At 36.3% G+C, this 9615-nt stretch overlaps 1 pseudogene; it reads left to right on the top strand.

The window, feature by feature from the left end:
- LOC101589133 overlaps window positions 1–6004 on the top strand; it is a 9758-nt pseudogene extending 3754 nt beyond the window's left edge.
- Window positions 6005–9615: the final 3611 nt, after the last annotated feature.

Genomic DNA, 9615 nt, shown 5'->3' on the forward strand with positions numbered 1-9615 from the left:
TGTTTTTAATTTATAAGCCCAATTTTTTTCTTTTTATTACTATTAATTTTATTGAGAAACAAATAACAATGAGACAGTTTCAAAGACGGTTAATAGGATAGTTTCAATAACTAATACATTTCATATTGTTGTCTTTGTATTAGTTATTCATAGTACAAATGCGGATATGATATCCTGGCCAAACACAATCAGTACAAATCTTTCTTCTCATTGAATTAAGAGAAAGCAGCCGTATATCTATCCTAACCATTTTGCGTATTAGATACAAAATTGTCCTTCATTTATATTCCCTTTATTGTTTACTTTTGTGAGAGATGGGTATTTCATTGTCATTTAAATATTGTACATGCATGAATTCAGCAAAATATTCCAATCTATTCCAGTAATCCATAATAGTAGTGGGTTATCTGTAGGACTGGCAATGTCAGAATTTGTTGACTTGATCTTTTTACAGCTCAACATATTAATATGGCTTTACTTTTCATACCTCGTTATCATACTTTTCTGCTGAATGGTACAGACCATGATAAAATAAGACATATATAACAAGAAATGTAACTTTTGTATCAGACAAGGTCAGTCAAATTCTCTCAGGATTTACCCTGAAACCCTGCACCACAGTTTGTAGAACCTTTGTCAGTGTCAGCCATGTGGATGAGTCATGGCCATTGCTTCACCAATTTGCTCTCTGTGAAAGCCTGAGAGAATGTTTTCTCTCCATGTGACTCCCTGTAGGCCCACTCTACATTGTTGATCATTTTCCTTTGCGGCCCCATAATCTCCTTGATCAGAAAATAGGGGACACCACTGAGTTACAGAACGCTACAGTACAGGTTCTCTTATGTTCTGAGTACTCACTGACCTTTTTTTTTAGTGTGTGTGGAACCTGGGATTGAACTGAGGCCCTTGCTCACTGACCTTGAAAGGCTAGGGCAAAAATGTTGGCTGTTTTTGCACTACTTTTTCTCTAATTTTTGGTTTGCAACCTTCAGTTGTTAACCCTCCAGAAGAGAAGCTTGATGATATTGTTTCCCTATAACATAGGCAGTTGAACTTAACTCCACTATCTGTCTGAGTGTCAAACATCTTAGACATAGCATGGAACAGGTATTTTTCCATCAAATACTAATATGCTTAACTTTAAATCCCTATAAATGTGAAAAAAGAAAAGAAAAAAAGAAGAAAAAAATAGAAAATAGGAATAAACAATTACATATTTTTACACAAAATTTTAGAAATTTAACCATATACAGCATTGTGGCAGGACAGTCCTAAGAATTTTTTTTTCATTTCTTATTTTCATTTATCATCTTTTTTTAAAAAAATAAACATTTACTTGAGAGACACAATAGCAGTAATTAATATGACATGACAAACAGTACAAATTTAAAAAAACCAGAATGACAGGCATTCCAAGCATGACTGTAGTAGTACACATTATTATCTTTAGTGCAGTTCCTTAGCTCACAGGTATCATAGTTAGTCAGGGTAAGAATCCTACCAATTAACCAGTAGTTTCAAAAACCTGCTGAAGATTCTCAGGATCATTGCCTTAATCATCTTGTGCATATAAATGTGTGATTTTGCCCCTGTCAGGTTTCCTAGTTTTTCCATTTGACCTCTCTTCGTTTTTTAATCCTTAAGTTCTCACTTTCCTTTTAATTGTGTTATACTTCTCTATATTGATTTGTCCTTTTGAGTTCTTACACTAGGGACAGTATATGATATTTGTACATGTGTGTCTGGTTTATTTCACTTATGAGTATATCTTCAAGTGGCATCCACTTAAATATAAATGCTTGGGGTTTATCATTCTTTATAGCTGAGTAATACCCCATTGTGTATAAGTACTATATCTTTTTCATCCATTCCTCAGGTGATGGGCATCTTGGCTGTTTCCAAGATTTAGCTATCACAAATTGTGCTGCTATAAACAGAGGTACATATATATCACTATGATATGATGTTCTCAGTTCCTCTGGGAAAATTCCCAGTATGCATATAGCTGGATTGATTGGGATTTCCAGTCTTAGGTTTTTAAGAAGTCTCCACACTGATTTCCATTATGGTTGCACCAGTCTACATTCCCACCAGCATTGGAGAATCGTTTCTTTTTCCACAGTCTCTTCAACTTTTGCTGTTGGTTGATTTCTTTGTGATAGTCACTCTTTGTGGGGTGAGATGGTATTTAAGTTGTTTTTATTTTTTTTCAGAACCAGGGATGGAACTCAGGCCCTTGTACTTTCCAGGGAAGTGATTATTCCGCTGAGCCATCTCCTCAGTCCCTCAGTGTTGTTTTAATTTGTATTTAATGGATAGCTAATAATGTAGAGCATTTTTATATATTTGTTTATTTCTATACTTTCATCCTCTGAGAAGTGTGTGTTAATTTCAGATACCCATTTCTGGATTAGGTCTTTAAATTTGGGAGCCATAATATTTTTTAGTTCTTTATAAATTCTAAAGAGAAGACCTTTGTCCGAGTGCTTATTAGTTAAGATTTTTTCCAAATTTGTGGGTTGTCTTTTCACTTTGTTGGTAATTTCTTTTGAGGTGCAAAAACTTCTCAATAAGGGCAAGTCCAAGTTGTTAATTCTTTCACGTATTACCCATGTGATTTGATTTTTGTTCTTGAACTCTTTGCCTACCCCTATGTCTTCAAGAGTTCCTCCTACTTTCTCTTCTAGGAGATTTAGTGTTTCTGTTTTAATGTTTAGATCTCTAATCCATTTTGACTTTAGCTTAGTGCATGGTGATAGACCTGGGTCAAGTTTTAATTTTTGGCATGTAGAGAACCACAATCCCAGCACCATTTTTTAAAGAGGCTATCTTTCTTCCAGTAAGCATTTTTGGCCCCTTTGTCGAAGACAAGGTGGCTGAGAGTGTTTGTAGAGTCTTCGGCGTCTTCTAATCTACTCCATTGATCCTCAGGTCTATTTTGTTCCCAGTACTATGCTGATTTTATCACAGTACCTTTGTAGTATAATTTCAAATCAGGAATTGTCATGCCTCCTTCCTTCTCTCTGTTGCCCAGGATTGTCTTTGCTATTCTAGGTCTTTTCTGGTTCCAAATAAATTTTAGGAACAATTTTTTTTAGGTCCGTTAGGTATGTTGGTTTTAGTTTGATAGGGATTGCATTATCTCTACAGCAATTTTGAGAGTATGGTCATCTTCACAATGTTGGTTCTTCCTATCCAGAAGCATGGAATATATTTCCATTTTCTGAAATCCTCTATGATCTCTTTTTTAAGAGTACTGTAATTTTCCTTGAAAAGATCTTTGACTTCTTTAGTTAGATTGATTCCAAGGTATTTCATTTTCCTTGGTTCTATTGTAAAAGGTATTGTTTCTCCAATTTCCTTCTTAGTGTGTTTTTTATCTGTGCAGAGGAATGCCATTGTTCATGTGTTTGGTTGTTATAGAATTTCACTACTCAGCTTGGATTCATAGTGCTCCTCTTGTTTTCAGCCTCCCCAGTGCTGGGATTAAGAACTGTGCCACAATGCTAGGAATCCGTGTCTCTCTCAGCCCACTTTGGAGAAGTGGCTTGCATGGCATGATGAGCCGGGGATCGAACTGAGGTCCACGAGCTTGCCTAAGCTCACCTAATGAGGCTCTTTAGTCTGCTGAGCTATCTTGCCAGGACCCGAAAATTTATTTTGATGGAATAGGTCACAACATTATGAACCTTGCCAGTACGAAATCTATACAATGAATCAATAAAATGGAGACCTGGAGAACATCTTATATTGTAGTTCAAATTAGAAGGTTATCTGCTATCAGAAATCTCTGCATTTTGTTCTACTTAGGTTTTAAATAATTGGATAATAGTAGAGAATCTTCTTTACTAACGTGTCATCTAAACAACCTTCATGGGAACACTCAGCTCTAACTGTTCGCTCTGCTGGCCACTACCTACAGCAAGATAGGGCCACCACCACCATAGTGACAGGTGATTTTGCTTTTGCTTAGTTAGGAGGAGCACTTAACCAATGGGAGTTTTTTGGCAGCCACATCTACAAATGTGAAAGATGAAGCTGATAATCTAGCACAGATTCCAAGTGCTGCTTCTTCGAGTAGGCAGTATGTCCTTCTCCTTCAGAATTTGCAGAATCAACAAATACTTTTTGTTGCTTCAGGATCAGCTTCATCAAATGGCACAGTGTCCAATGTTCAATTTCTAGTAATACCACAAATTCAGTCAACAGATGGTCAGCAGGTTCAGATTGGGTTCGCAGGCTCTTCTGATAATGAGAGTCTAAATCAACAAAGCAGTCAAATTCAGATAATTCCTGGCTTGAACCAAACCTTACTTGCTTCTGGAACACCTCCTGCTAATATCCAGAATCTCAAGCTGCAGAGTGGTCACGTCCAGGTTCAGGGAGCTTCAATTTGTGGTTCACCTCTTCCTGGCCAAATCCAGGTAGTTGCTAATGTGCCTCTCAGTCTGCCAGGAAATATTACCTTTGTATCAATCAATAGTGTCAATCTAGATTCTTTGGGACTTTTGGGCAGATTTCAGACAATGACTGCAAGCACTAATGCATTGGACATTGATAAATGCGGGACAAGCTATAGATAATCCAGAAAATTCTGAAAGGACTGGTGAGAGGGTTTCTCCTGACATTAATGAAACTAATACTGGTTCAGATTTATTTGTGCCAACATCCTTGTCATCACAGTTGCCTATTACAGTTGACAGTACAGTTATCCTAAATCAGAACACAAATAGCTTAACTACTTCTAGTGGGCAAGTTCATTCTTCAGCTCTTCAGGGATATTATATCCAGTTGCCTGTTTCTGAAGAGGCACAGGCTCAGAATGTTCAGGTTTCTACAGCACAGCCTGATGTACAACATCTACAACTTCAAGAGTCTCAGCAGCCAACCAGTCAAGCCCAAATTGTACAAGGTATTACACCACAGACAATCCATGTTGTGCAAGCTAGTGGTCAAAATATATCACAGTTAGCTTTGCAAAATCTTCAGTTGCAGCTGAATCCTGGAACCTTTTTAATTCAGACACAGACAGTGACCCCTTCTGGACAGACAACTTGGCAAACATTTCAAGTACAAGGTGTATAGAACTTGCAGAATTTGCAAATACAAAACAGTGCTGCCCAACAAATAACTTTGACACCTGTTCAGACACTCATGCTCTGTCAAGTTGTAGTAGGTAGAACCTTGACTTCAACTCCAGTTAGTCTAAGCACTGGTCAGTTGCCAAATCTACAGACAGTTACTGTAGACTATAGATTCTACTGTTATACAGCTACACCCAGGAGAGAATGCTGAAAGTCCTGTTGATATTAAAATCAAGGAAGAAAAGTCTGATCCTGAAGAATGGCAGCTCAGTGGTTATTCTACATTGAATACCAATGACCTAACATACTTAAGAGTTCAAGTGGTAGGTGAAGAAGGGGACCAACAACATCAAGAAGAAAAAAGACTTTGGAGGGTAGCTTGCACCTTTCCCAACTGTAAAGAAGGTGGTGGGAGAGGTTCCAATTTTAGGGGAAAGAATCAACACATTTGTGATATATCAGGATGTGATAAAGTGTATGGGAAGAATCTGAGAGAGCATCTGCTTTGGCATTCTGGAGAACACCCTTTTATTTGTAATTTGATGCTCTGTGGTAAAAGAGTTACTAGAAGTGATGAGTTACAGAGGCACAGAAGTACACATAAAGCTGATAAGAAATTTTCTTGTCCAGAATGTACAAAATACTTTATGAGAAGTGACCACTTGCCAAACATATTAACACATTGAAATGAAAATGTTATTCACTCAAGCAGTGCAGTGCTAGCATATGTGGAAGCTGAATGAGATGATACTTTGATTACTGCAGGAGAAACAACACTTATCTTTGCAAATGTTCAACAAGGCTCCATTTCAGGGATAGAAACTGTTAATACTTCTGCCACTGGCAATCAAGATATCCTTACCAACACTGAAATACCTTTACACCTTGTCAGAGTTTCTGGAAATGAGACAATGGAGTAAATATGACACAAATACTTATTCATTGTGGCAATTTTTATGCAGTAGTGAGAAGAATATTGTTCCTAAGTTCTTAGATATCACCATTTTTTGGTGGAACTGGGGATTGAACTCAAACACTTGTGCTTGCCCAGGAAGTGCTTATTGTACTGAGCCATCTCCCTGGCCCCCCGATATCACTTTATTGATGTGTAAAAATTTTGGATTAACTTGGTTATACATGACAGTGAAATGCCTTAATTTGTATGATATTCCATAGTATATTAAAAAAGGTAAAATGGTATGGGTTTTGTAGGTATTTTTGGAATCTAGAAGAGATGAAATTTTACCAAGTTATATAAAGAGAAAATTGAATTGAACAATGTGAATGGTAGTACAACCAAATGAATCAATCCTGTGTGGTTTAGTGTAAAAATGAGAACATGTTCGTATTTATTGATTGTAACATTTTTAAAAAGTTGGTGAGTGAAAGAAATGCTATGATAAAAATTTTTGTAATTTTCTTGATGACTGGAATTTTTATTATGCATAACTGACAAATCAAGTTTCCAAGCAAATGTTTCATAATATAGGCCTTACTTAGCTTATCAATTTGTCATTTTGAAGCTAATTATTTTTATGGGTTAACTAAGTACAATATTTTAAGTACTACTGTTTAAGATTTAAAAAACTACTTTTTAACATGGAATTCTAGGGATAGTCGTCTTTTTAAATCCTGTTGAAAAGCCATGTTTAAGATTTAATTTGCCAAAGTAATGTTGTGTTAATATTCATTTGGTAATGAAATTGGGCAACATAACCACTGTTTAAAATGTATATGTTCAAGATGCAGGCATTATATCCTATTTACAAACACTATTAGAACAAATCCTTCTATTCATTAAGAGAATGTAACTATATATCTATCCTAACTATTTTGAATACACAGATACAAAATGGACATTCATCTGTATCCCCTTTTTGCTTTAGTTCCATCATTTGAATATTATAGGTGTGTTAACTCAGCAAAATATGTTCCAAAAGAGTCCAGTAACAACTAGGAAGAGAATATGCAATGTGTTAATTATTGAAATGGTCCTACCAATTTGATTTAAAACTGTCTCATTGCTATTTGTTTCTCAATAAAATTATGGAGAAAAAATAAAAAAAATAAAATGTATAAGTTGAGGCATTTGGGTGGCAAGAAAATGTTATAATGAATTATCCCTTTTCTTCAATATAGGAGGACCAAAAAATAAGGTGTATTGCATTTTAGCTGTGATTTTTTATTTAATCTTGCTTTTAAAAACCGTTATGCCTTCCAGGGCCTTAAAAGTTGGTAATTATGTAAATTATCAGTAAAGTATAACATATGCAAGCATAACAAAATCATTTCCATAGTGACTGTACTCCAAACATGTGGATGTTAGTCATAGAAAAATAAAGGTGTTATATATTTTTAAGTCCTTTTTTGTCTAGGTAGTCTGCACGTAAAATATCAATGATTTTCCTTGTTTGGATTCTTCCTTAAAATTTATATGTATACAATGCACTTAATTGAGAAATGTATGTTTTTTATTATGGCTTATTTTATTTTTCTTTTAATCATTGTTTATATTTTCAAATTAAAATGTACAAAATAAAGTTACATTACTGATAGTATAAGAGCTATACAATTTTCATAAATGCATACCTATGACTGCAACAGTTCACCTTTTCCAAAAATTTGGAATTCTGTTTATTTCCTATCTTTAAGACCACTTCAAATTTAAAGGCTACCTTACTGTACTTTTAAAGTGTATTATAACTATGTGGTACTTAATAAAACACTGTTTAAAAAAATTAAAAATGAAAAAATCCTCATGGAAATATACACAATAGTGTTTGAACAAATATCTCAGCACTGTGGCACCGCCAAATTGACAATCAAATGATCCAAAACACCACACAATATTGACTCTCTTGGCTATAATTCTTCCCCTCTGAAAATATACATGGTAGCAAACATGTTAAAACTGCATTCAGCTAGTCCAAGAAGATTCAGAGGCTATCTCATTTGAAGGAATATGTTCTGGCAGTAATTGGTATGTCATAACAAGCAGTGCATTTTTAGAAGACCAGAATGACAGGCACTCCAAGCATGACCCTATTACACATTGCTATCTTCAGTGCACTTGCTTAGTTCACAGGTATCAGCATATATAGTTAGTTAGGGTGAGAATCCTAACAATTAACTGCTAGTATCAAAAACCTGATGGAGATTCTCAGGATCATTGCCTTAACCATCTTGTGCCTATAAATGTGTGACTTTGCCCCTGTCATGTTTCCTAGCTTTTCTCCTTGCCCTCTCTTCATTGTCTAATCTTCAAGTTCTCACTTTTCTTTCAATTGTGCTATACATTTCTATTTTTATTTCTTCTTCTGAGTTCTTACACTAAGGAGACTATGCAATATTTACACATGTGGGTCCTGTTTATTTGACTTATTAGTATATCTTCAAGTGGCATCCATTTAAATACAAAGGCTTCAAGTTTATCATTCTTTATAGCTGAGTAATACTCTACTTTATAAAAACACTACATCTTTTTCATCCATTCACCAGGTGATAGGCACCTTCATTGTTTGCAAGATTTAGCTGTCACAATTTTTGCTGCTGTGAATATAGGTACAAATGTATCACTATGATAGACTGACCTTATCAGATACAAAAGTTACATTTCCTGTTTTATAGATCTTGCTTTATCTTGGTCTTAACCATTCAGCATAAAAGTATAAAATGAAGTATAAAAAGTAAATCCAGACCCAACCCAAGCCCAGTCCCAGCTAGACTATGGGAAAGTTTCTGGCTCCCCACACCTGCTGGACCTCTACGGACCAAGCCCAGGCAACCTGTGAGAGTGAGACCCCCGCCCCACTCTAAGTACCCCTCCATCCCTCAGGAGGACCCCACAAGCCCGCTGTATGAGTGAGAAATTCTGCCGCACTGTCAGGACCTCCCGGACCCAGCCCAAGCCAAGGCCCAGTGAGTATGTGGGAGAGAGTCTGTGCTCCCCTGTGCCAATGGACACCTCCAGAGCCAGAAAAGTTCTGGCATACAGGCATGGGGTGAAATGCTGCAGCTGAAGTCCCTGCAGAGAGACTATGGGCCAGAACCACCTAACTAATCCTGAAGCAGAACATCTTGCCACAGGGGTACAACAGGTTCACTTCCAAAGGCTGCAGCAGGAAGGAGCTGAGCACAACAGCTAGACACAAGCCAGGCACAACTATACGAACTCAAACTTAATAGATCTACACATGAATTTCAGTATGTACTAAGATCATAACTGCACTAAAGCTCTACACAAAGGTCAGAGGACACTACTATACAAAATGACAAAGAGAAGGAGCAAAATGCAATCTCTGACACTGAGGGAACCCAGAACAAGTGCAGAGGGCACTAGCAGAGAAAAAATTGGGAATCACACGGCTGAAATGTCTGAAATAACAGCATCTGAAGAAAAGAAACAACAGCAGAAAGCTATAGAGGAACTCAGATCAGAAATAACCTCTGAAATGAAAAAAGAAATCTTTGAATTAATAGCATCTGAAACAAAGAATAAAACACAGAAGCATATAGAGGAAATCAGATCCGA

The sequence above is a fragment of the Octodon degus genome, unplaced genomic scaffold (assembly GCF_000260255.1).
Source record: "Octodon degus isolate 3935 unplaced genomic scaffold, OctDeg1.0 scaffold00041, whole genome shotgun sequence".
Lineage (NCBI taxonomy): Eukaryota > Metazoa > Chordata > Mammalia > Rodentia > Octodontidae > Octodon > Octodon degus.